General features: G+C 32.0%; 1 long non-coding RNA gene across 1 annotated transcript; it reads left to right on the top strand.

The window, feature by feature from the left end:
• Positions 1-1,944: 1,944 nt before the first annotated feature.
• On the top strand, positions 1,945-26,286 carry LOC127719035 (uncharacterized). Its single transcript, XR_007990124.1, has 4 exons — positions 1,945-2,091; positions 15,731-15,816; positions 17,893-17,983; positions 26,237-26,286. It is a non-coding gene; the product is annotated as an uncharacterized LOC127719035 (long non-coding RNA).
• Positions 26,287-26,992: the final 706 nt, after the last annotated feature.

Raw genomic sequence — 26,992 nt, 5'->3', positions numbered from 1 at the left:
TATATGTGAGACCGTAAAACTTTATAATTTCCAAATTTGAAAATAACTAACCATTAATTTAGATTAACTTCCAGGCCTTTCATTGAAGCCCACATTTAGGCTGTACTGTGATAATTATTTCATCTAAAAGAAAAGGGGAAACAAAATATATTTCCATAATGTCTATCTGTCTATGAAAACATTTTCTATAATATAGGAATACTTTTCTTAATTTGTTGTGCATGGACACCTTTTCACTTTTTTGTGTTTTATTACAATTTTTTTTTCCAATAAAATTTATTTTTTCAGCTTGTTTTTTTACCCTTCATGCCTTGCTTGTAATCCTTAAATCTTACAATTGAAACACCACTGACAACAACAAAAAAACAACAAAAGAATAAGATTTGACTCTCTTTTCTGAGACTAATCAATTTCTAAATGGTCAGTTTTAATTCTTTTTTTGACAATCACACAGATTTTTTTATCTATCTGAAAAAGTTTGTTGTTATACAATGCAGTAAAAAATATTTAAATTCCTTCTCAGATATTAGGTTTTTTCCGCTTGTATGTCAGAGCATTACATAAGAAAGGATCAACAGATGTTAAAATTAAAACTTTAAGAGCCAAAAGCTCTTATCATGGTTTATAATTACAATCTGATAGAAATTACAGTCAAAGGAAATTAAAATTCCATTTAATATATTGGTAGTGTATTAAACAGCTGAGCAAATACTGCCAATTGATAGTTATATCTTTTGCATTCTGATAGCGTAGAGCGGAAAAAATATGTTTTGATGCAATTCATATTTGTTGAATAATAATCATGTCTACAGTACAGATGGGCTACATGAAAACTTTTTTAGATTAACAACTTTTGTGTCTATAGAGAATTTGTTGTATGTATCAGAATTATTTTGTCATCTTCATTGAATTTATTAGTAAGTTGTCTAGACTTGGGATGATTCAGAACTTGACATCTGGGAGGGGGAGGGGAGTGGGGGATCACTTCAATCTTTTTGTGGTGGGTTAAGCTGCTGAGACATCCAGTACCCAAACTCTTTTCATTTACTGGAAATTCAGAAATTATTGCGAGGTTTTTATTAATGTGAATAATGCGACTACTTGAGTATGGCAATAATAAGAACTCAAATTTTGATATATCTGATATATATATCTGTATGTAGCTTTTCCTAAAATCGCAATAATTAAACTCATATTTTTGTTAATTCTTCAAAAGTCGCAATAATAAATGCACCCAATAATTTCTGAATTAACAGTATTTTGAATACAAAAAATAGATCTAAAGCAATATCACTGGATTCCATGGAGTCTCAGATAATTTGATTTGACAAATATCTGATATGTATTTAAGGCTGTGAGTTTTAATGCCATCTGAAATTTATATATTTCAGAAACTTAAGATCAAATCAAGCAACCTAATACCATATATTAAATCTAAATGTCTGACCCTTATACTTATATGTAATGAAGCTTGAAAAAGTGACCTATTCTAGTGACTTATCCCTTCCCATCTTTTCTAGTCAAGGGTTACGATCCAGGGGAGGGAACTAGATTGTAACCCTTGGTTTGCAAAGAGGATCCCATCCATTCAGTACCGGGGTACATATTAAGTGGCTCCCCCTAGACTTAATATAGGAATTGAACACTTGTCCATAGTCAAACTTCTGATTTATGATAACCACTAGAGGTCTACCTAGATTTACATATTTTGATGGGTTGCTGTCTCATTTATGTGTACCGCACATCGCCTTTATTCATATCAAACATATATGAATCAGCTAATGTCTATAACTTCTTCATTTTTCAGATGCATTGGACAATCCTTTTCACTCCTCGTTGTATAAATGTCTGATTTCAATACATTAACATGAAATATTACATAATATTCTTCAAAGGATCACAGAGGTATATTAATAAATGTTCCATTTTTTTTAGTCTAAAACAAGAAACAGATGAAGAAAGAGAGAGAGTTACATTGATTCTGTTATATTGAGATGAGTAAAACAGTCGGACATATATTGCTTTGGTTTGGCGTGAGTCATCACTACGAATTAGACTGATGCTGTAACAAGAGGCTGACTTGGGATGAAGGTATCTGGTTCATTTATATAAAATTTAGAAGATGTGGTATGAATGCCTATGAGACAACTACTGTAAATTCAGAAATTATTGCTCAATAATAGAATACATTCAGAGTTTTTCTTATTGTGAATAGTGTGAATCGCAATAATTGAATTCACATTCTGATATCTGATACAAATTTTTCTGAGATCGCTATAATTAAAGGCCTGAAAATGTTACTATTATCTTAAATGAACAATTGTCTATCTTTGACAATAGGTGGTGCCTTTATTCAATTAACTGCTTTTATAATTAAAATAATTGAAAACGGATGTAATTCAATGAGTCAAAATTGATTAATTTGAACTTTTGTATCTTACTAAAATTTAGTCATATTTCTGTTTTCCTAATCCATAAAGGACATTCTCATTTTACAGCATGGAATACATATATAAACTAATTTATAGATGACTTTCTAATTTGTCCACTTTCCCGTAAATTTCCTGTGTCACTTGCTTATGTTACAATGTATTACGTCACAGTAAGAACCGATTGTTCGATGACGTTGTTTAGGCCGATTGATCCTGGATCAACAGATGTAACTCATTCATAAAAAATAAAACGAGATTGGTGTATTACTGATATTCATTTTTTATTGTTTCTGAAAATATATGACAACTATATTTAAATTATCGTTGACAAAAAATAACTTCCAATAATTGATTATGATTTTTGTCCAATATCTAATGCCTAAGATAATCTATTTCTAAAGCTGGGAAGTTGATGCAGGAACATTTAGAAATTGACATGGCATACTGCTCTCCCCTCCCCCCTCCCCGTCCCCCTTTATGGAGCTACATATATGATAAATGCGTAAAATTTTCAAGTATCACTCCAAACATTGGCCTGCCAGGGGGTCCCCCCTTTTACCAAATCCTGGATCCACATGTCGGTAATATGGGTTGAATATCTGACTACAAGATGTGAATGCAATAGTCAACAAAAATTGTGGATGAATGCATCTTGCCACCAACAGGGTCTTAACTCACAACCTCAGTGTGAGATTCAAGTTGAAATAAGATGATAAAATTAGTGATTTTATTCTTCATGGTATTTATCTGATGACTGATTCTACCCATGAATTCATGAATGCATATAATGTAAAAATAAGAAGATGTGGTATGATTGCCAATGAGACAACTCTCCACAAGAGACCAAATGACACAGACATTAACAACTATAGGTCACTGTACAGCCTTCAACAATGAGTAAAACCCATACTGCATAGTCAGCTATAAAAGGCCCCTGAATGACAAATGTAAAACAATTCAAAAGAGTAAACTAACGGCCTGATTTATGTACAAAATAATGAATGAAAAAAAAATATGCTATACAGCAACAAACGACAACCACTGAATTACAGGCTCCTGAATTGGGACAGGCACATATAGAATGTACCTTTTTGTGCCAGCCTTTTTTAGTAGATCAAGTTTTTGTTAAGTGTTTTGCCAAAATAAAAGTTTTAAGTTTGATAATGCACTGACCTCTCTTGAGTGGAAAATTAAGGAAAGAAGGAACCAAATAAAATATATTAGGGTTTTATCTGGCAAATATTCACTTTTATATCTTGATGCTGATAATTTTAAAAGATAGTAATTTGAAAAGTGGTTTAAATTCTATTTACATCTTACCAATTAATGCTACTGATGATTAAGTTTAGATTCATAGACTTCAAACTCCCCCCTCCTTTTTTATTTCTGGATCCCTGTCTGAAATATAGTTTTAGTTATATCCAATCAGTACACTATTTTGAAAAAAAATGTGACTTTAGATTATTGGTAATACCTATATTCTATAAATCACTGGAAGTGCCAAGAACTACAACTTAAAGTGCTTTGTGTATACATAGAATATCTTTAATTGTTAACCGAGATCAAAAGAAAAACAGCAGGTGCTTGGTGAAGCCTGTTTTTGCAAGCTTTTGATCTGCCAGCCATTATGAATGAGAGATGGATGTTGTCTTATCTTCCATTGTATAAAAAGTGCAGTTTTTACTGAGATATGCATGTTTATTTTAAGGAGGAAGATGTTTGATAAGTGATCTTTGATCTGACGGGATGTATGGATATCATCGTTGATGTCATGATGCTGTAAGAAATAAGTATTCATAAATGAACTTAGTAGCTCCAGTACTTGGATAACTTGTTGCAGACTATATAAACATCTTCATTTTCTTCATCCTGAAAATGCATGAAATATTTGCTACTGGAAGTTAAGCAACCAACAATCAATCGTTTCTAATAATCACTATGTCAAAATCCTGAATGTTTTGATTCTGATGATCTCTGATTTCAGCAGAGATTTGGTTCCAATATTTTCAGTTTCCACTTTACCAAATGGTTTTGTTATTTGACTTTTTTATTTAATACTATTAATAACAATTAACGGTACCATTTTTTCTGTACCAGGTGTGCGTTTCGACAATAAATGTCTCTTCAGTGATCGATGTTGGAGGCCAAAATATTTGAAAATCCAAAACTAACTAAAAAGATTAAGAACTTATCAACCAAAAAGAAAGATTAATCTGTGAAAAAAAAACCAATTGAACTAATTGGTATTTTTTTTACCAGTAGTGTAAATTGTAGCAGTTTTGAACATTGACTGTGTTACTTATTAAGTTGATGCTTTATCAGAATTTGATTCTGAAAATCTATGATTTAAGTCATCATTTAACATAAGATTTGGTCCCTAAAAAATGTTGTTTTCTACTTCATCAAATAGTATTTGTTATTCATGACTTTCTCAGATAATGGTATATAGATATCTGTTTGATAAATTTCCACTGTAGAGCAACACTATAGGTGTAGATGTTGTTAAACGAATCAAATAATCAATTCATCTATTTTTTAAGGATCTATAGTAGCTAGTGTAAATTATAGCAGACCTGAGCTTCATTTCTTTACTGCAGCTTTTTTTAATACTTAAGTGCATTGATTCTGATGATCTCAGATTTTAGTTGATAAAGATTTGGTCCAGAAAGTTATCAGCATCTAATGGACCAGGGGGATGTTCTGATTGGACTTTCTCAGTTGGAATTTAACAGCTCTCCTATAGAAGATGGTAAATTCTAACTGTACATTTAGTTCATTCAAAAAGAATTAAATTTTCCTTGACCAAACATGATTCCAATGAAAATTTATCGAATGTCCAAGAGACTTAAGCAATACTGAAATGTATGACTTCCAACTAAATACTTTTATACTAAACATACTACTTTTCCTGTAAGTTGTTGCAGGTGCTCGCAGGCTTATGTCATTGATAAAATTATGTTTGTCAGAAAAATTATAAATAAGGAAAAACTTTTGTTGTTAGATATTTAACATTCTAACAGGTAGTGCATTTTACATGATCTTTCTTTTAATCATTCCCTAGCTTAGGTCAGAAACTTCAATTATCATTCTTTCTTTTCATTACAGATTACAATGTTGAGATTCCCCAAATCTTAAGCAATAAGGTTAATGTTCATTTTGACAAAGTTTTGCTAATTTGCCAAGATCTTCAAGATGTTGAACATATTGTGTAAAAGTGATTGTTATCATCATGTTAAGGTTTTTGTGTTAGAAATAATTCTTACTGAAGTCTGTCATAATCCCAGCTAGGTTTTATGATTTGTGCAGGGTGGAGTGCTGTAATAAACATAATACTGTAAACAGAATCTTGATTTATACCATGGTACATCCTTTGCTATACTAGTAAATATTTTGTTGTTCCTGTTGTTATTGTTGCCAGGTTTTTTTGTTTTCATTTTTTATTGTTTTAGGGGGTAGGGCCAAGATTAAGAGTGTTGTTGATTTCTATTTGCGTTGTTGTTGTCCCCAACCTAAATAAAGTTTTAGAGTAACATTTGGGTAAAAAATCATCCTGTTAATTTGCTTTGCTTGAAATATTTCTTAAATTTTGCTTTTGTTGTCAAGGAATTATATTGAAGGTAGGACTGTTGGAATCCCCCTAAAAAATTTGGTTTAAAAATAACAAAAGATAATTGTAAGTACTTTGATAACTTTGTAATTGTGTTTCCTTTTCTCTGGATGAGGAAAGGGTATCACTTCCTAATGGAGAGAAACAACTAGGGGAGATAACTTATATCTTTACCCTTAAACCCTTAAATGTGTTGAATGTGTTGTATTTGAGCTGCTTAATTCTACTCAGTCTCTCAGTGAAAACCATTCAAATAATAGATTTAAAAAAAAAATTTCTGTATGTAGATGCAAAAAAGGGTATTAACATAAACGGTACCAATTTTTCTGCATCAGATGCGCATTTCTACAATAATGTCTCTTCAGTGATGCTCGAGGCCAAAATATTTGAAAATCCAAAGCTTTTTAAAAAGATGAAGAGCTATATACTCCAAAAAGTTATAGCCAAAGTCGGGCAAGGAATCAGAGGTTTGCATGAAGGAGATATATTCCTTAATTAAAAAGAATTTCCAAAATTTTGCAACAGCAAATTTTGATAAAAAAGTCTGTATTTTCATGCCAGTACAGAAGTACTGGCTACTGGGCTGGTGATACCCTCGGGGAAGTCCTTTCAACTAAATAATTTTTGGTAAATACCTCTATCATATAGAAGAGGAGGCTTAACAAATTTAAACTAAAGTCAAGATTTTAATGTGAACAAAATATTCCATATGTAAATTCATTAACTGTTATGTCTTGCCTGTGGCAAAAGTCCAAAATTTCTCTGACATCAATGTTTTTTATGCCTATATGTTCAGTCTGTGGTTACATTTTGTCTCACCTTGATGGAGTAAAAAAGTGAGACTTTAGGTATGCAGTTTTGAACGACATTTGCGGCGTCAGCTGTGGCGGCGGCAACAGCGGCAACAATGTATTAGTTTGTGATTAGTGTCAGTTTATTGGGAACCACTTAGTGGTAGGTCAATGATATTTGGTATGCAGTTGTATAAGCATTGGCTAATTATCTCATTTCCATAGAGATTATTTGGCCCTGCCCCCTCAGTCATGGTCTATTGACCTCTAAACTTTTGCTTAGTTTACATGTATTAGTTTGTGGTTAGGTCAGTTCAAGGGGAACCACTAGTAGTAGGTCAATGATATGTGATATGTAGATGTATTAGCTTTGGCACATCTCATCTTCATGAAGATCATTTGGCTCCACCCCCTCAGTCATGGTCTATTGACTTTAAAATTGAGAATGGAAATGGGGAATGTGTCAAAGAGACAACAACCCGACCATAGAGCAGACAACAGCTGAAGGCCACCAATTGGTCTTCAATGCAGCGAGAAACTCCCGCACCTGGAGGCGTCCTTCAGCTGGCCCCTAAACAAATATGTATACTAGTTCAGTGATAATGGACGTCATACTAAACTCCAAATTATACACAAGAAACTAAAATTAAAAATGATACAAGACTAACAAAGGCCAGAGGATCCTGACTTGGGACGGGCGCAAAAATGTGGCCGGGTTAAACATGTTTTTTGAGATCTCAACCCTCGCCCTATACCTCTAGCCAATGTTGAAAAAACAAACGTACAACAGTACGCACAGTAAAACTCAGTTTAAGAGAAGTCTGAGTCCGATGTCAGAATAGGAAACAAAACAAAATAAACAAAATAACAATAATACATGAATAACAACAGACTACTAGCAGTTACTGACATGTCTATTGACTTTGAATGTTTTGCATAGTTTACATGTTAAAGTTTTTGATTAGATAAGTTTAAGAGGAACCACTTATGTTAAGTCAATGATGATTGGTATGCAGTTGTATTAGCATTTGCAAGTCTCTTTTCCATGGAGATTATATTGCCCCATCCCCTCATCATGGTTCATTGACTTTGAAACTTTTACATTGTTTACAAGTTAAAGTTTTTGTTTTGGTTAGTGTAAAGGGTACCACTTAAGATTGGTATGCAGTTATATAAGCATTGGCATTTCTTCTTTACATGGAGGTTATATGGTCCTGCAAATTAAGACCCCGTTCACACTAGCAATTTTCTTTAATCGATCTAATTTGAATCGATTAAAATAAAACCAGTTAGCGTTCACATTATCTTTAATCATAACGATCTCTATCGGTCTAATCTGAACCAGTGCGTTCACACTACAATTAAAAATGCAATTGATCTGACCTTATTACCCGTTAAACTGTAAACATTGTGTATAAATAGAACTAATTTATCAAATTGATGTGTAGATACACTGATACACACACTTGAAAAAAAAAATGGATGAAGTTATTGTTTCTCTTGAATCACTAGTTCAAATTTTGATACTGGTGTTATTTAAGTTTTCTTTGATTTTGAAACAAAAAACTGTACCTACGAAGTTACAACAAGATGAAATACTGAGGTTCCTGAAAAGAAAAAATCAACTAAAAAAAGGAGACACAGATTTCGCAAATTTATGCTACGGCGAAGACAACATGTTTTCAGTTTGTTTTTACGTGCATGTACACAAAGGTCTGTTAACAGAGAAATATGGGTTAAACAACAAACCATTGATATAGTTGTGCTGCAATACATGCACATACATTATTTTCGATTCAATTGTACTAGTTTAAACCGATCTCTGCGTTCACATTTAAAGTAAGATCGTTTCACTTTAGATGGATTCAAACTAAACTACCTCTTTTGGTGTTTTAGTTTAGACCGATTGAAGATCAATTCAACGCATTCACATTGGCCCTTAAATCGATCTAAAGTGAACTGATCTAGTTTAAATCGATCTAAATGTCCTAGTGTGAAGGGGGTCTAAGTCATGGTTCATTGACTTTGAATGTTTTGCATAGTTTAGGGAGCTACCATTTGATTTTTATGGGGGCTAGGATGAAATTTGAAAAAAAAAGCAGGACAGGAGTTTTGAGTAAAAAAAAGGCAGGATGAGACACTTTGCCAAAAAAAGGCAGGATGACAATTTATGTAAAAAAAAGTCAGGATAAACTAAAAAAAAAGAAGGCAGGAACGAATAGAGTGAAAAATAAAGAGGCAGGACAGAGATTACAACTAAAAAAAAATGCAGGACAAAATTTGTCATCCTAGCCCCCCCATAAAAATCAAATGGCAGCTCCCTTACATGTTTAAATATTGCTATTTGGATTCAATATTTGCATTATACTACCAAAACTACAAAAAGTTGAAACATATCTCTGTGTCAACAGTTTATTAAAGCTACAGATTACTTTTGACAAGTATTCAAAGAATTTTACAAACTTTTACTGAGTTTTGCAGATAATTAAATGGACTTATTTTTTTTTTTTGCAGTTAACAACTCATTAAGATACAGTCTAAAGATTTCTAGACATCAATTTAAACTTTGTCAAACCCTCATGAAATTTTATAAAACTTAAAGATGGTGTTCTTCATCAGTTAGAGATAGCATCTAAAGCAAAATTTTGAATATGTATTTTTTTTGTATTTTACTGATATTTTTGCAACTATATTGAGATAAAGATTGGGTTTAACTTTTACGTTTTTTAGACATCAATAACTTTGTCAAACCTTCATGGAATATTATGAAATTTTTAGCTAGTTAATGATCAAGAATAGCATTTGAAGAAAACTTTTGAACATTTAACTGATAGTGGAATTAGATTTAGATAATGTCTAGAGCAAAGTAATTTGAAACATCCATAACCTTTTATCAAACATTTATAGAATTTCTTGAAAATTTTACTGAAGCTTCTTCATATTAAAAAAACCATCTTAAGTCAAATTAAATTTTTGTCTCCTTTTTTCCATATTTTAATTATAAAGAATTGGACTTTTTTTGGTCATCATTTCGTAATTTTTTTCGAACTTGAATAACAGTCAATCCCTTCATTGAATTTTACAACATTTGGTCAGAATCTTCGTCATAATCAAGAGATAACATCCTAAGCAAAGTTTTTGATTTTATCTTTTGATTTCCTATTATTCTATATATTTTATTGATCGATAATTGCCTTAGATTTTGGTAGTCAACGTTTATATTTACAGTGATGTCACTGATAGCAGCTAGTTTCAGGTGCTACACAGTACTCTGCCGAATCTTATTGATTTTTTCATCTGTATTCTTATTAGGCCATTATTTTCAATTCTAATCTTAATTTTGGAGTCTTTGTGCTCTATTCATTATTTTTAAAGAATTTATTATTCTGATTCATTAAGACCATCTTAACTGATACTCAGATTTCTTTTGATATATAGATACAGCATCTTAAACTTTGACTGGATATAACAAGTACTTAACTTATATGGTGTCATGTATCACATGAGAAAAAAAACTATCAGGAAAATTTAATAGGGTTAAGATGGCCAATTTTACCTCTTTTTTTGGTTAGGGGGGTTAATGGTATGGAAACTTTTACAGTAGTCAGATGAAAAAGAAAGAACATATCTCATAAACATCAAAAATTCCCTTTTCTCCAAAAATTTGTTTTCCTAGGAATTTTTTTCAGATTTTACAAAAATGTCTGGAACTCCACATATTTGTCTAACTAAATCGTTTTTTATTTCTAAATTAAATCTGTAAATCAACTATCTTCCCTAGGGATTAAAAGTCAGATATTGTCATGAAATTCCAATGATATCCAATTTTTTTTTAGGGGGGGGGGGGAGGGGGCTCAGAAAATTTCTGGAAATTTCAGTTCCATTTTCTGAATTCTTAAGATTTCAAGAAACATAAATAGTTTTATTTTCAAAGATCAGTTAAATTTTTAAGCTATAATTTATTATTTTATTTTTACTGTTTCTAGGTAGTACATCGAACCTTATTTTATTCAATAACAAAATGAAATGTTATTTTACCCACCAAGTAAACATCTGTAGGGCCAGTTACTTTGATCTACATATTACACTTACAGATAAGTTACATGGAAGAATTCAGATTGTAGAGATATCAAATTTCTCTACATTAATTCAGACACATGCCTTTACGTGATGGATTTCTATCTGTAATATATATTGAAAGTGAGGCTCTAGGCTGCAACTAAAGGTTGAAATTTTCACAATAAGTTTTTTTTTAGAATTTACGTAATATTACATTTTTTTTTAGTCGCAAATGTGTTATTACATGTAATTTGATGACAAAGTACTTTTTGGGCTCTAGGCATGATCTTTGCATATGGTACATGTACTATTATTTCAATTTTTTTTTTTGCATTTATTTTTGACAGTGCGTTGAAGTCAAGATCTAGATTCAAGTTCAAAGTCACAGTAGCTATATACCTCAATTATACCAATATATAAGAATTATAACCACACATTAAAAAACCCATTGTTGTGCCTGGGTCAGGTGTTTCAAAACCTTTACAGTTAACTGGTCTGATACCCAGTTGTGGATCCAGAGAGCCCCATCTCTTACCTCTGAAATATTTTTTTTTGTTTTTGTTTTTTTTTGTTTGTTTGTTGGGGAGGGGATTATTTGAAGATTGGACCACATTTGTTTTTTTGGTGCCCACCCCTCCCCCTTTTGGAAACTCTTTGAACTGCCACTTGTGCTTATTCAGAAGCAATTAAATAAAAGGACTGAAATAAAATCCTTTAATTTCAAGTCGTACCAAAATATACTTCTATGTTGCAGCTCAACTTGAAACCCCTGGAAAGTACATGTATAAATATATACTGTATTGAAATGTAGAGACAAATGCGTAAACAAATTGCTTGAAATGCAAAATTTTACTTTAATATGTGATGCAATAAGATCTTCTGATAAAATATGTGTGTGGTTTGAATGAATATTGGAATGTTAAATATGTAATTGAAACAAATTGCATATTTTGCATGTCTTATTAAATATAACCTGTGTCATATAATTGACAAAAATTTAAGCTCTGGGTTCATTCGACAGCAGTATATGGACAGAGAATGAATGCCACATTTCTACCAGAGATATATATTACAATTGTATTATATGTCTCTGGTTCTACACTGAAAATATTAATTCATTATTGTCAACATAAGATGTATGACCAAGCTCTGAACTATATTGATTTATCAACAGAAGCTGCAGAATTATTTCTATAGATTCCATACAGCTTGACTGGAGCCAGACAACTGAACAAAAAAAGTTGATTTTCTCACGTGAATGAAGTCTTTTTTTCCTATCAGTTTTGCTTGAAAGGCTGGGATAATAATACACTTTCATCAAGGATTTGTTGGTCTGTCCTTTTGACCCTAGTGACTTTTCACGACTGATGTTTACTATTTCGTACCAGTTTGTGAATAGACTGGTGTCGCGACTGTCATAAGATATGTAATTACGTTATAATTATATAAATGGCTGTAGGTTGATGGGGCAAGCAGAGATAATAGTTTGGTGTCAAAGGACGGGATACCCGAGTTTTTACCTTTAAGGTGCACCTGTAATTGTTACCTGAATGAAAAGTTCTTTGTTCTTTAAATCTGATCACATCTTTTCTTTAAGGCCAGGCTAATGTGATTTTGTTATCATCTATCCTCATACATGTGATATATATAATTGATATATTGGCATTATACATGGGTTGATTCGGGTTGGGAGGATTTTTTGTAGACAGAATATTCATTTCTATCTGTTGCAAGACAGGCTTATTATTTCTGTGTGAACATTTTTGTTCCATTTTGTACCCAATTAAATTGTGCATTTTGTTGGGCAGCAGCATATCTGTTTTCACTCTGTCTTGGAAAAGATAATTTATTTTCAATTCTTACCAGGCCAGCACAACCTTTCCTTAAATCCTCCTCATTGCACAAAAACATGACTTCATGTAAGTGTACTGTGTATGACAATGCTGTATGAAATCTTATATGATACAGCAACAAATATTAGAGAGTAGGATTAGAATGCTTTCATATCAACAGTCTTAAAGTTCTTAAAAATAGTAATTCAGTTACTGTGAGCTTCTTTAATACAGTATCGTATCATTTATTGTATTTTCATTTATCCTTTTTTGTATTTTTGTCTATTCTGTTATTTCAGAGTTTTCTCTAGCTATTCTAATGTTAAACATTGTATAGTGTGTGGCCTTGACAGTATGATCAAAGGACAGAGGTAGTATCACAGATGGAATTTAATGAATGCTTTTGAATGACACTGAATAACTTGTTGCACAGCTTGGGTTTCTACTGTGTTTTAATTTAATAGGGCATTTGACTTGTGGACATAAAAGGTACATTTTAACATGATCACAGCAGTGGCCATGTTAAATCACAAGTTCTGCTATTTATGGTCATGGAGCCTATAATTAGAACAACACTCAGGCTATTGTCTGTCCACTTGACTGTATAAGTGCACAACTGTCATATAAATACTGTCTGTTCAGAAATTTTAGGGAAAATTGTGGCAGTATAGCTTTGGCATTTTTAGAATTTGATACTTAATTACCAAGCTGAAATCACAAAATTTAATTTACATATTTGTCCATTATTCACCAATCCCATTAATAAATACACACAGAAATTTTCTGAATTTACAGTAAATTTGATCAGTGCTTTCATTTAGACAAAACAAAAAGAAGAAATACATAATAAGAAGCATTTGATTTATTTAAGATATATTCTTAGAAAATGAATTGAACATTACGAGAAGCCACCTTGATCAAAAGTATTTTTATCTAAAAGAATAAAGCAATTAGAGCAAATCTGACTGGATAGAATTGATTAGCAAGTCAAGGTCTATCTCAAACAGAATTTTCAGAAAAATCAGATGACCCATTTTGGAGTTATTGCCCCTGAAAGTATTTTTTTGCAATTTTGTGCAGTTTTTGGTTATTAATTACGATGAATTATAAAAGATAGAGAGAGAGATATTTTAAAGAGTTAAAAAATTGACAAAAAAAAAACAAATCAGTCAAACTTGGCAGAAGTCATAAAATAACCACTTATAGGGGGGTAATATTGACTTCAAAAAATTATTGTTACCCTTTTTGCATTTTTTTGGAAACTGTAGTTGATAGAGATAATCTATTGATAGTATAAATGTTCAACAAAATATGATCTTCACGGATGAGTCTTCAATTGCCCCATATATGAATTATTGCCCTTTAAGACCTGAATTTTACTTATTTTTTGCAAGTTTTGCAAAAATTATAATAGATATAGAGAAATTATCAAAAGCAAAATTAAGATAAGTAAATAAGTTAACTTGGCTGCTTTTAAGAGTTATTGCCCTGGAAAGATGTTTTTTTTTATTATCTATTTATTATATATTTTGCAGAATTCATAACAGAAGGAGAAATTGCATATAGAAAAGATGTGAAGCAATATACAATCTACAAATAAGACCACATGGCCGAAATTGTCCATTGGTTCCTTTTGTAGTCATTGCCCTTGAATTACCAATTTCCCCAATTTTATGATATTTTTGCAGAAACAAAGACAGATAAAGAACAACAATATATAGCAAAAATGGACAGCAAAATAATATCTACAAATAAATTAGCATGTTTGAAATGTTCAATTGATCCCTGAGAGGAGATATTTCCCTTGAAAGATGATTTTTTTCTCTTTATTTTTGCAGTTTGTCATACATTTTTAAAAGTTTACAATAATTCATAATGAACATGTGTACCAAGTTTCAAGTTTCACTTCATGGAAAACTAAACAAAACTTTAACCTGATAAGGGACGGATACAGACAAACCAATAAAAAACTAAATACCCCACCTGCTTTTGAAGATTGGGCATATAAATAGGTGATAATAATGATTCACTCCATGAACTGTATGGACAATATTCAGAAGCTTATTTCTATAGAGAAACCTTTTTTACTACCAAGAACTTTATTTTCACTTCCTATATGAAACAGATTATTTTTTCAAAGAAATTTAGAATCAAATAATTCATAAAAAAAGCCATTATCTCTCTCCCAGTGCAAAGTGGGTCTCATTGGAGTGTAAGTATGATGCAGGATTGGCCGAATTTTTGTAAGCGTGACACGTGAAAAGTCAAATTATTTTGTGTGAAAATGGGAAATGAAGTCCGGTGGGACACATGAAATTACAAGCGCTAGATTACAATGATAAACAGGATACAGGATTCTGACAAAACAATAAGGAGGATCCGGGATCAGACCTCCCCCCCCCCCCCCCCCCCCCAATGAAACTTGGGAACTCCAGGTGGCCATACCTAAGGGTCTGGATGGGGTTTACAGAAAAGAGAATTATGGGCCAAGAATACTGCAGAAAAATGGGCCAAAAAATAAAAATTAGAAAAGAAAAAGGCCAAAAAATAAAGAATAGAGAATAATGGGGTGCTAGAATATATTTTAAGAATGAAGAATAATTAGCAAAAAATATTGAATTTAGAAAAATTACATAAAAATTTAAAGAATACAGAAGTGAAGGACACCATCTAGACCCTTGCTATTATTATTTTACCTTTACCCCAGGTCCTGGTAAGTTTTCAGAGTAGATGTTAACTGATCATACAGAGAGAGAAAATTTTGATAACAAGAAAAATAAATAAAGTTGAACCTGTCCTGTTCCTTAATTAATGTATTTGTTTCATTTTTAATGTATTTATTTCATTTTTAATAAATTTTATTGTCCTCTGTGGAGCCATTTGTGACAGAAACTATCATTTATGCTTGTTCAAACAAATTACCTTAACTTTTTCCAGAAAAAAAAAGAAATATTTTAGTGAAATGACAGACAGCTGAAAGGTAAACTTATCAATTTTATTATATTTCAGGTAAATGTGGAGGAAAAACATTCGGGCTCTCTGATTTATCTTTACAAGTTTAAGTTCATCTTGATGTTAAAACAGAACTTTATATGGTAAGTACTCCTTTGGGGGACTTCAATGTAAAATATATGGATCAATGAATAAGAGTTGTTGGGGTGAACATCATTCAGACAGCAACCCTACAGTAAAATATAACAATACAAGGAACTCAGTAGAAATTTAAGTAAGGTTTTTTTTACTTATGAAATAGCAGTTAAGATATAATTATTGCAAAAATCTTTACTCATGTAAATTTACTCTTTAAGGAAGATCAGCTGTAACTATTGGGATGTTTTTATTATTGCGAAAATGTGACGGGATACGTTTTGCAAGAATAAAAACTTGCATAAAACATTTTGAAATTGGATAGCAATATTTTGTGCAGCATTTCCTGAAGTCACAGTAATTAATCGTGTGTTTGTTCAACAATAGCAAATCAACAGTATGACAGTCCATACCAACAACCAACGCTTGACTCCTCCATGAAAATAACAATTACAAATAAGATCATCAACATTGAACAACACAAGGTCCAGATAATCTGATATGTAGTGAGGTTTAACTCTAAATTTTCCCAGACAGATTGTAAATAAGTTCACACACACAACAAAGGTTCTACCATCAAATTTTTTACATATACATTGACCACCAATAGTGAAATGTCCATGCAGAGCAAATTCTGTGGTATACAATGATTACCTTGAAAAAGTGAAAAATTAGACCCATACAAAAGTTTCCCAAGATACTGTGTCTTCGTGCTTTTGTACCTTAAAATAATTTAATGTTAATAGCAGTGTCGAATTTATACACCATTTTTCTAGACGCTGGTTACAAATGGTGAAGTAACTTGTCCGTTATTAATGATCATAAGTTACCAACTATATTTGTCTTCTCATGTTTTCCTGTCTTCAAGTTGCTATCTCAGTGTGGTATACCACACATTTATTTTTGATTCATGTATAATTTTCTTGTCTGATAGCAAGTCAAAACAGTTCAAGGATTTTGTAAAAATCTTTATAATTTATTATCTAAAAAATTAATGCAGAAAGGCATAAAGTATATAAACTTAACAACTATTACTGTCAAAATCTGATGAAATTTACAACTAATTTGTTTAATTGTCTTCAAAAGTTGTCACATGACAAATGACTTTATTGAGGTAGTATTGGTGGAATACCAATTAAATAGCAGATCTTCAAATTTAACAAGTGTCAGTTTAATGATCTTTAATTTGCAATTGTAATGACAAGATAGAAGAAGAATTTGAATTTGTAATTTGAAAATTGAGGACATGCATGTCATAATTTAAAATTTTATTATGTCAAGTTTATAGGTGAAAATCTGTACTTTACAAAATTGATTTATTTTGAGTGAACGTCCAGCGACAAGTATTTCTTGCCAAATCAGGAAAATTTTATGATGTCAAGTTGATCATGTTGATAGGTTAAAATTTGTACTTTATAAAATTGATTTATTTTTTTGTTGAACTACAAGTGACAATTTTTTCATGCCAAATCAGAATAGTTTTATTATATGTCAAGATTATAGGTTAAATTTTACACTTTACAACATGGATTTAGTTTTAGTTGAACTTCCATGGGCAAATATTTCTGGCCAAATTTAAATAATTTAGATATATCGAATTTAAAGGACAAATTACTTTATTTTTTTTTTGTTGGAACTTTCAGTGGCAAATATTTGTGGTCAAATCAAGAAATACATGTACACTTATAATCTTGAGGCCTAATGAGAGTAGTAGATTATATAAGATATCTTATACTATTATATAAGATATCTTATTTATTATATGATATATCTTGAAGTTAGAATACATAGTTAAACAGCTTGTCATATACCAGGCTTATAATTTGGTATGCCAGAAGTCAAGATTGCCAGTGAGACAACTATCTACCAAAGACCAATCTTCATCAGGATGTAAACTTTTAAATTTGCTTTTAAAACATACATTGGCTGATGAAACAAAGTCTCCATTATTTTAAATCATATTTTATATTGTTTGGTTTTATATAAATTTATGTTTCTGCGGTCATGAACGTAGATCTCTGCATTCTAATTATAATGTTTGATTTATATATGTGACATCATTTTATTAAATTATTCTTTTGTAGTCTGCGGTAACCTAAGGGCAAGGAGATGTCATTCTGTGATGGCTGATGATCATGGTTTTTTTCTGTAAACATCTTTTGAATTATTAATAAGGTAAATAGTTGATTGTTTTGAAAGATAACATTACATTTAAAATTTGTCTACAGTGTACTCCTGATAAAACATTCCCAAATCTCTCCAATCAAACGATAAGTCCTTATAATCGTTAGTTGTTATTGGCTCAAAAGTATCCATAAATGTAGAATATTGCTATAGGGGCAAACTAATGTGGGCAAGTTTCTGGTGTGTGCCCCTAAAACTACCAAAGCATGGGTTGCAATAACCCGAATAATTTAGTCGTTATATTCCGCTGATCTACGATTACTTCATTAACGCCTGAATGCATAGACAATGAAAAATCTTCAAACAATCAATCGGAATTAGCTCCGGATTTACCTATCTCGATAAAATTGAGATGATTGCTGCTTGGTCACCTCTTCTACAGGGCACCAATCACAATCAAGGATTTGTGAAGAATTTTTATCGTGTTAGGACTTCAGGCCCTCGCATGTAGGAGAGATTGATTACGGGGAGGGACTGAATTATTCGGGTTAGGGTTGCAAGTACAAAAATCAGAGAGGAAGCAAGAGAGAGAGAGAGAGTAGAAAATTTCAACAGCATGAAAATATTGAAATGTCAGGAGGTTCTGATGGCTTAAAACTAATCTTAAACCTATGACATCTGTAAGTTGAAGACTTTTTAGTCACTTTTGGGATGTTAAGCCAGGGCGGATCCAGGATTTTAGGTTGGGGGGGGGCAGAAACTTAAATTTTTTGTGGAGCAAAGCAAGGCGAAACTTTTTTTTGAGGTAAAGTTATTGAAATATTCTTTATTTAGCTGAGGACAAACCATGCTTTGCAAATTTTAGGGGGGTGGGGGGTGCACGCCCACCACGCCCCTCCTGAATCCGCCCCTGCTTAACACTTGTTTTGATTTCTATGTTATACCTACCTTATTTTTTCTATATGATCATCTAGCTACCAACTATTCCATCTAGCTACCAACTATTCCATCCAGCTACCAACTATTCCATCCAGCTACCAAATATTCCATCTAGCGACCAACTATTCCATCTAGCTACCAACTATTCCATCTAGCTACCAACTATTCCAAACAATTCCATCCAGCTACCAACTATTTCATCTAGCTACCAACTATTCCATCTAGCTACCAACTATTCCATCCAGCTACCAACTATTCCATCTACCTACCAACTATTCCATCTACCTTCCAACTATTCCATCTAGCTACCAACTATTCCATCCAGCTACCAACTATTCCATCTAGCTACCAACTATTCCAAACTATTCCATCCAGCTACCAATTATTCCATCTAGTTACCAACTATTCCATCTAGCTACCAACTATTCCATCTATCTACCAACTATTCCATCCAGCTACCAACTATTCCATCTACCTTCCAACTATTCCATCTAGCTACCAACTATTCCATCTAGCTACCAACTATTCTATCTAGCTACCAACTATTCCATCTTTATCATAATAAGGTATAATTGTTGTCATTAATAACACAGCGACCTAATAACCCAAACCAAAAAAAAATTAGCCATCACCATACAATCTTCACTGTTTGACAACCTTCCATGCATATTTGTGCCCAAATTTTATTACCAGTATATATTTTTTTTTTTTTTATCATGCTTAATATAAAAATAAGGAGATGTGGCATAATTGCCAATCGTCAGCTATCCACCAGAGACCAAATATAGGTCAACAATACAAATTTTGTTCCCTTAATTTATTTGATAATGGTTAGTTTTATTGTTTGAAGATTCTGGGACCCGCCGAGTGAGCTTAATCCTCTAGGGACTCCAGCAAGTCCTGAAAAAAGTTGTCAGAATGGCTGATAAAGGAGCAATGGCAGACTACTGTTGTTGCTGATCTGATCTGCATAGGCAATTAGTTCTCAAAAATTTTTTTTCCTGGTGGTTCATCAAGAAAATCTGCTGGTGCTCACTATTATTACAACATACCAAAATTGTTTGGTCCTTTGCAAAATTTTGGTGGTCCAAACCAATAGATCACAAGTTTAGAGAACTTTGTAGGTAGAGTTTAACCAACTAAAACAAAGGCAACTCAGTCACAATAGTCCTCAACTTTTTTGTTTGAATAATTAACCTAAAGATATTGTTGGCATGTACTTTACTTTTGGAAGACACTGTAGTTACATGTTTTGTTCTGATGCAATAAACACAGTTATGCACTTTTAAAGTTAACATTAAAATTTATTTCTTGGGGCATTTTATTGTTTTTTGATATACAGCAGATAAGACATTAATATTCAAACTAATAATGAACACTTGTTGTAATATGCACAAAAAATTGTCTAAATCATTTAATGTTATTCGTTATCAATGCAGAAGTTTGTGTTGGTGGCCAGGGGCGTTGCTGCCGTTAGGCACTTTAGGCACGTGCCTACACATAATTTTTTCACAAATATTTTTTTTGTATTAAAAAAAATAAGTTATCTGTAGATGCACGTGAAGTCCTCAAAATTCTTTAAATATCAAATGTAATTTGTACACTAGTCTATCATCCTTAGTGAATGGAGTATTGGGTAGAATTGTATGTACATTAATTTAAATTCCACCTTATATAGAAACTAAAACTAGAACTTTGGTTCATATCATTTCACTTCTACCAACAAATACTCGAATGAGCCTCAACATGCTCAAAACCCTGACATTTTATTCTTAGATACATGATTTTTTTTATTAGTTGTTGTTGGCTTTCAACTAGCTTTTTTCCACTTGGTCTTCATCCTATCTACAATAAAACCCTTGCCAAAGTGGGGCGTCTGCTTGGCTGTGAGGGATGTATAAATACACTGTCACGTCTGGTCAGAAAGGGGACGTTAACTCTGATGCCAAGTGTAAGAAGAATGCCAAGCTCTTTGCACGTTAAGAACACTTGCAACAACTCTTTGAGGGGTCTGTAGGTGGTCTGCTATAAGGCAAAATTTCTGTCCCTATCCAATAAACCCTCATTTACTTAGCTCCGCTACACGTTGCTAGGTAAACTCAATTTGCGACAGTAAAATCTACGTTTAACAAAGGCCAAGCTTAAAATACAATACATTTATCTCCTAATTGTTTAATGGCATTTTCAAATTTTCAGACCTTCATCCTGGACGACCCCTATTACAGGACCTAGTGGCTACCTGTTGTATTTATTGTAAATTTGGTTTTGTCCTGAACTTGCATAACTATTTGCCACTGGATGTCAAGTTAGCAATCAATCAATCAACTAGCTTTCAGTAACTAAAAATATGAATTTCTTGAATTTTGTCACGATAGTATGAACAGAACCGATCTTCTGCATTGGGCATCAACTGTGTGTGAGTGTATGTGTTTGTGTGGCCAGGGTGAAGGTTTAAGAATCAAAAGATGGATGGCGATGTCTAGCCCAAAGTATAGTATTATTATTTATAGTAGTCTCAGTGTTTATGTGCCTATTCTTTTAATGAAGGATTGTCTATATGTACTATCAATTTTCCGCAAGTTTATTGTTTTCTGTTTGGTATTAAATTAATAATAAAGATCCATTTTGTTACATCTTGTGATCCGTTTATTTGGCAATCACCAATGGCAGTCAGCAGGGTTTAAGAACATCTGTTGTTGGACCTGTTAGTCAAATGCGTTTTGTTTAAATATACTTTTTCTCTTTTTTGGTCTTTTGGAAAATGTTGTTTGTGCTGTATTTAGACCCCTCTACCAAGAAATTTATTTTGCATGCACACATATAAAAATTGCAGTTTTTATCCAACACAATCATAGGTTTGAACGTTGTTTTCAATTTAGACTTACTTACTATCAATTAATGTATATATCAACTATCCTCAATCAGAAAGGTATAGATATGAAAATACCAAATAGGATGTACTGCTTAATTAAAGGGCTGCGCTGATCTATGCTGGGCAATGCATATTGTAAATAATTTTTCTTTCTTCAGATTTTGGATCGTACTGCGCTAATTCACCAGATGTTATTGTAAAATTATTTATAATTCTTCCAACTTTTCTTCATGTATATTATCATGATAAAATAACCAGTAAATTTAATATTTTTTGTACACAAAATTTTGCAACTAAAATGCTGAAAACCGTTTTCCGTTGTGGCGTTTCTCCCCCCTGAATTCCTTACCAGGGTTCTGTCCTGGACCTGCAGGGGGCTTTAAGCGGCCCCAATACCCCTGGCCGCAATTTGTGCCTACATGTACAGTTGATTGGATACCTAGCTACACCCCTGCTGGCAGAAATTTGATTGTTCTTTTTGAATTTATTCACAACTTTTATAGACTTTGGGCACCATTTAGAGCTCCATTTATTGGATAGACACCTGTCTTTTTGTAAGACTTTAATGTTGGGGGTGTGTGGGGTGTTGGATGGGGGGGGGGGGTTCCTGAGTTCTTGGAAAATTAGACACTGAATCACAAATTCCCAGAAAAAAAAAGCATTCTTTCTTGCAACCTGAAAAAATTAATCATAATTTCCACGTCCTAATAAGTGTAAATCTCAAATTAATCCAAAAATAATGGTCCAATCTCAACGTCCTGAAAAAAGTCCTTCTGCTTCTCTATGTCATCTTCGTCTCATTGATGTGTATTCCTATACCTCTTTTTAGTCAGATTTTTAAAAACCTTTTTTTTTTTCCAGTTTATTGCAGAGTTCATAAATTACTATGATAAATAGATCTGAAATAAGCACATATTATTATTATGTGTAAACTTGTTGCTGCATAACACTTATTCTTTAATATATGCAAAAATTCAAATTGCAAATTCATTTCAACCGAACGGGGCATTTTAGTTTAGTTTAATACTGGTAATACCTCAAATTCATGTAAGAAAAATTAAGGTTCAATTCCAATTTAATTTCCTCTAAATAAATTGAAATCACCATATTTTTTTTCAACAGATTTTGCTGGACTACAAAACAGAAAATATGTTGTCAAAGTATTAACATGATGTTCACATTAAATTAACATAATATTAATATAAAAAATAATAACTTCCTTATTTGAAATGGATAAACTGAAAATAATGAAGTTAATTTTGTAAATCAGCTCATTTAACATGAAAAAAAAATCATATGCATTTTGTACATAATCTCATCTCAATTGAAAACATGTTAAATACAAGTGAAAAATAACTCATCAATTCAGGGGATCAATATCTATGGATCAAAGAGGTCACCATTAACACATGTCATGGTGTACTGTCAATTCATTTATTTTCATGGATATCAATTGTCGTGGATTGACGAAAAATAGTTTTGTCATGGATTGAGGTAAAAATGATCAATTGTAGTGGATTGAGGAAAAATAGTTTTGTCATGGATGTTTGATTTCGTGGATTGAGGAAAAATAGTTTTGTTATGGATATCATTTGTCATGGATTGAGGAAAAATAGTTTTGTTATGGATATCATTTGTTGTGGATTGTGGAAAAATAGTTTTGTTACTGATATCAATTGTCATGGATTGAGGAAAAATAGTTTTTATCATGGATATCAATTGTCATGGATTGAGGAAAATAGTTTTGTCATGGATATCATTTGTTGTGGATTGAGAAAAAATAGTTTTGTCATGGATATTTGATTTCGTGGATTTGTCAATGTCTGTATACTAGCCTTTAGAAAATATATACTTCGTTAAACATTTCAATTCATCGTTAACCTGTATCCATTAAATTTACAAAAATTGGTATCCAAAAAAGACTATTGAATCCACAGTAGGTTGAAAACAAGGCCATTTAAAGACATGTGGTAGAGGACGTGTTCCGATATTAAGAGAATTGAGTATACTGGTAATTTGTGGAAAATAGTTCTCAGAAATCTACAACCAAACTTTTGTCTTATTAAAGTACTTTTGGTCTTGCAAAGTTTCCAAGTTTACAGCAATAGTATTTATATGTTATGAAATTATTTAAACAACAGTAATTTAAAATTTCGAAACTATGACCTAAAACTGAAAAGTTTTTTTTTTTTAATTTTGTTTATATAACTGCAGTAAATAATTACTGTTATGTATGAATTGAAGTAATGCACATTTACTATCAGTGTGAATTCGGTTCCTTTTGATAAGCAGTCATTTCATTAATTATAAAAGTCAGGTTTTAATCACTTAACATGGTTTTGATGCTCAATGATTCTGAGTTTGAAGAGTATCATCTGCATTTTATTTGCCTAATGGTAGACAAGAGAATCCAAGACTTTCTCAGTGCAACACAGTGCCTAATTGTTAAGACAAGAGAATCCAAGACTTTCTCAGTGCAAAACAGTTTAAATCAGCCTTGAAACTTTTATGCCACGTTTAGAAACTACACTTTTTCAAGATTGATCTTCATCAGGAACGCTCAACTTTAAACATTTCAACAAAACCGAAATTGTCAAAATGGCTTCTTATAAGGAGTTATTTTCCCTGATAAAAGATTTCCCCCCAATGTTTTTTTGCATCTTACCTAAAAGTTAAAGTAGATAGAGAGAAACTTAAAAAGCAAAATAAGATCTGCAAATTGTTTTTAAAAAGTTGTCATGGCCTAATTGTAAAAATCCTTTACAAATATAAAGCAAATATAAATGATTGCAGTACAGATAAAAATCAAAATCAGAATGGCATATTTTTTTTCAGGTGAGCGATTATGAGGCTCTTGTATCAGTGCCCGTGCTTTGTAGGAATATTATATAGTGACAGTTTTATATGCTCATCAGTTAGGTCTGCACTTCCTCTTAGGAGAGAGGCCTCAGTGGCTGAGTGGTCTAAGTAGTCTAACTACTGTATCACTAGTCTGTCAACACTGAGGTTGTGAGTTCGAGTCCCTCACATGGCAGGTGTGTTGGACACTAATCTTTGAATTGACTTGTATTGTCAGTTTTGTTTTCCTACAGAAGGTGGATGGTTCTCTGTAGTCACTTTGGCTTCCTCCACCAATCAAAACTGGCAGCCACTAAATAGCTAACAGTGCTGAAAGATGCATTAAACACAAATCAATCAATCAATCCTTTTAGGGAGGATTTTAGCAATTATATAAGAAATTGTAATTGAGTGTTTTTGAAAGATGATGGTACTTTTGGAAGAAAGCCCCCCAAAAATAGATACAGAAAATATGCCAATATTAAAGACAGCAGTTTATAAACACAAAAAACAAAAATACAAAACTCAATTTTAAGGTCTTAAAATGTAGTCTTCAATAGAACATCAAATTCTATAATGTGTTTAAGTAATGTATCTAAATTTTCCTCAAGACCATCTATTATTTTAAGGACCATCAATTTTAAAACCATAAAGTGATATAAATCAATCAAATTCTATTTTTGGTAATGATTTAACATTTATGTGTCAGATTTCAATAAGTATGTATAATTGAAATTCACATATTAGCATTTAATCCTCAAACCTTGTGCAATTAGCCGAAAAGCTGTTGAAGAGTGCCAAAATTGTCTCAATTTAATTTTTACTATAATATTTAGATACTCAGCAAGTTGCACTTGTAAAGCAAGATATTGTTCTATGAAATATTGCAACATTTCCTGACTTTGTATCATGTCAAGAGGAGGATGTGACAAAATTTCATGGACAATGACACTATTTCATAATGAAATATTGTCTTGGGCAGTATTTCATTATAAAATAGTGTCCGCAGACAACTCTTACCTATTATGAATAAATTATTTAATTGCAAAGATGTCTTATCAAAGGTTATCCCCTTTCAGATGATTGACCCCTAATAGGTAAAGTAGTAATATCATATTTTGATATATCTAAAACTATATGTATAATATTTTGTAAAAAATGACAATTTTGACATGTTTATAGTTTCAATGAGACATTTTGTACTTAAATTGCTGAATTTTTATATTCATTTTTCAATAATTACCGGTATTTACATAATCACTCTAAATTTATAAATCAGAATCTTAAGGGACCTTCCTTAAGAATGCTTCAAAGACAATATTTGGCTCTGTTACTGCTAAATAACTGGTACATTTTATGGTACATTTCATATAAAATTTACCAGTTATGAAGTTGAAGTATGAAATCTATTGGAATTAAAAATAATTTGACTCTAAAAAGTACAGCTATTGTAGTAGATTTCAAGATACAGCAAATTTTTAAATAATAAAAAAAAGAAGAAAAAACTTGCTATGCTGGAGTGAAAGTCACCTACTTGGCAAAATTACACCTAGTTTAAATGTAGCTGACATTCTATTAACAATCCTCTCAACACTATTATTATTGTATGTAAATCTTCGGTATATTAATTAAAGAACTAAATATATGAATTACAGATAGATATAATGAGTATGCATACCAAGGAAGATTACAGATGAAAGGAATTCTTATGGTAATTTTTATGCATCCTTAATTTGAATACTGTCAAGTTGTGATAAAATAGTTGTCTAAATTTAATACATGTATATTAATAATTTGTTGATGACCCATACCAATTAGGCAGAAATTGTGATGCTCTCACATTAATAATACCTGTTTCATGTTCATATCCTATGGAAATGTTGTCATCTTCAAAAATATACATGTACTATTTGCTGCTGGACTTTAAACAGCAATAAGTCAATGAATCATTATCAATAAAATTGAGAATGGAAACAGGGAATGCGTCAAAGAGACAACAACCCGACCAAAGAGTTGAAAACAGCCCAAGGACACCAATGGGTCTTCAACACAGGGAGAAAATCCTACAACCGTAGGCGGGCTTCAGCTGTATATGTATAAGTACACTGGAGAGTGGAGACTAAGTTTTGGAAGCCAAAAACATTTTTAGTTAGATTCATCAATTACATGATTGCACTTTCCTTGTCAGTGTTTTTACCTCAGTTTGACTTTGTTGTCATTTATTATGTCGTCTTTTTAAGCTTCTTTCATCATAAAATGGGGAGGAATGTTAACTGGATGATGTCAATGTTATTTTACCATTATCCATCATGTGTGGTACCACATTCCCATCCAATTAAAGACTTTTAACATATGAATTACCCAGCCACACTCTTCCACTTAGATTTTACCAGATTATAGATAGATTATGT

This window comes from Mytilus californianus, unplaced genomic scaffold, assembly GCF_021869535.1.
Source record: "Mytilus californianus isolate M0D057914Y unplaced genomic scaffold, xbMytCali1.0.p SCAF_10, whole genome shotgun sequence".
Classification (NCBI taxonomy): Eukaryota; Metazoa; Mollusca; class Bivalvia; order Mytilida; family Mytilidae; genus Mytilus; species Mytilus californianus.
The sequence above is the reverse complement of the archived record's forward strand: the minus strand, read 5'-3'. Positions and strand labels throughout refer to the sequence as shown.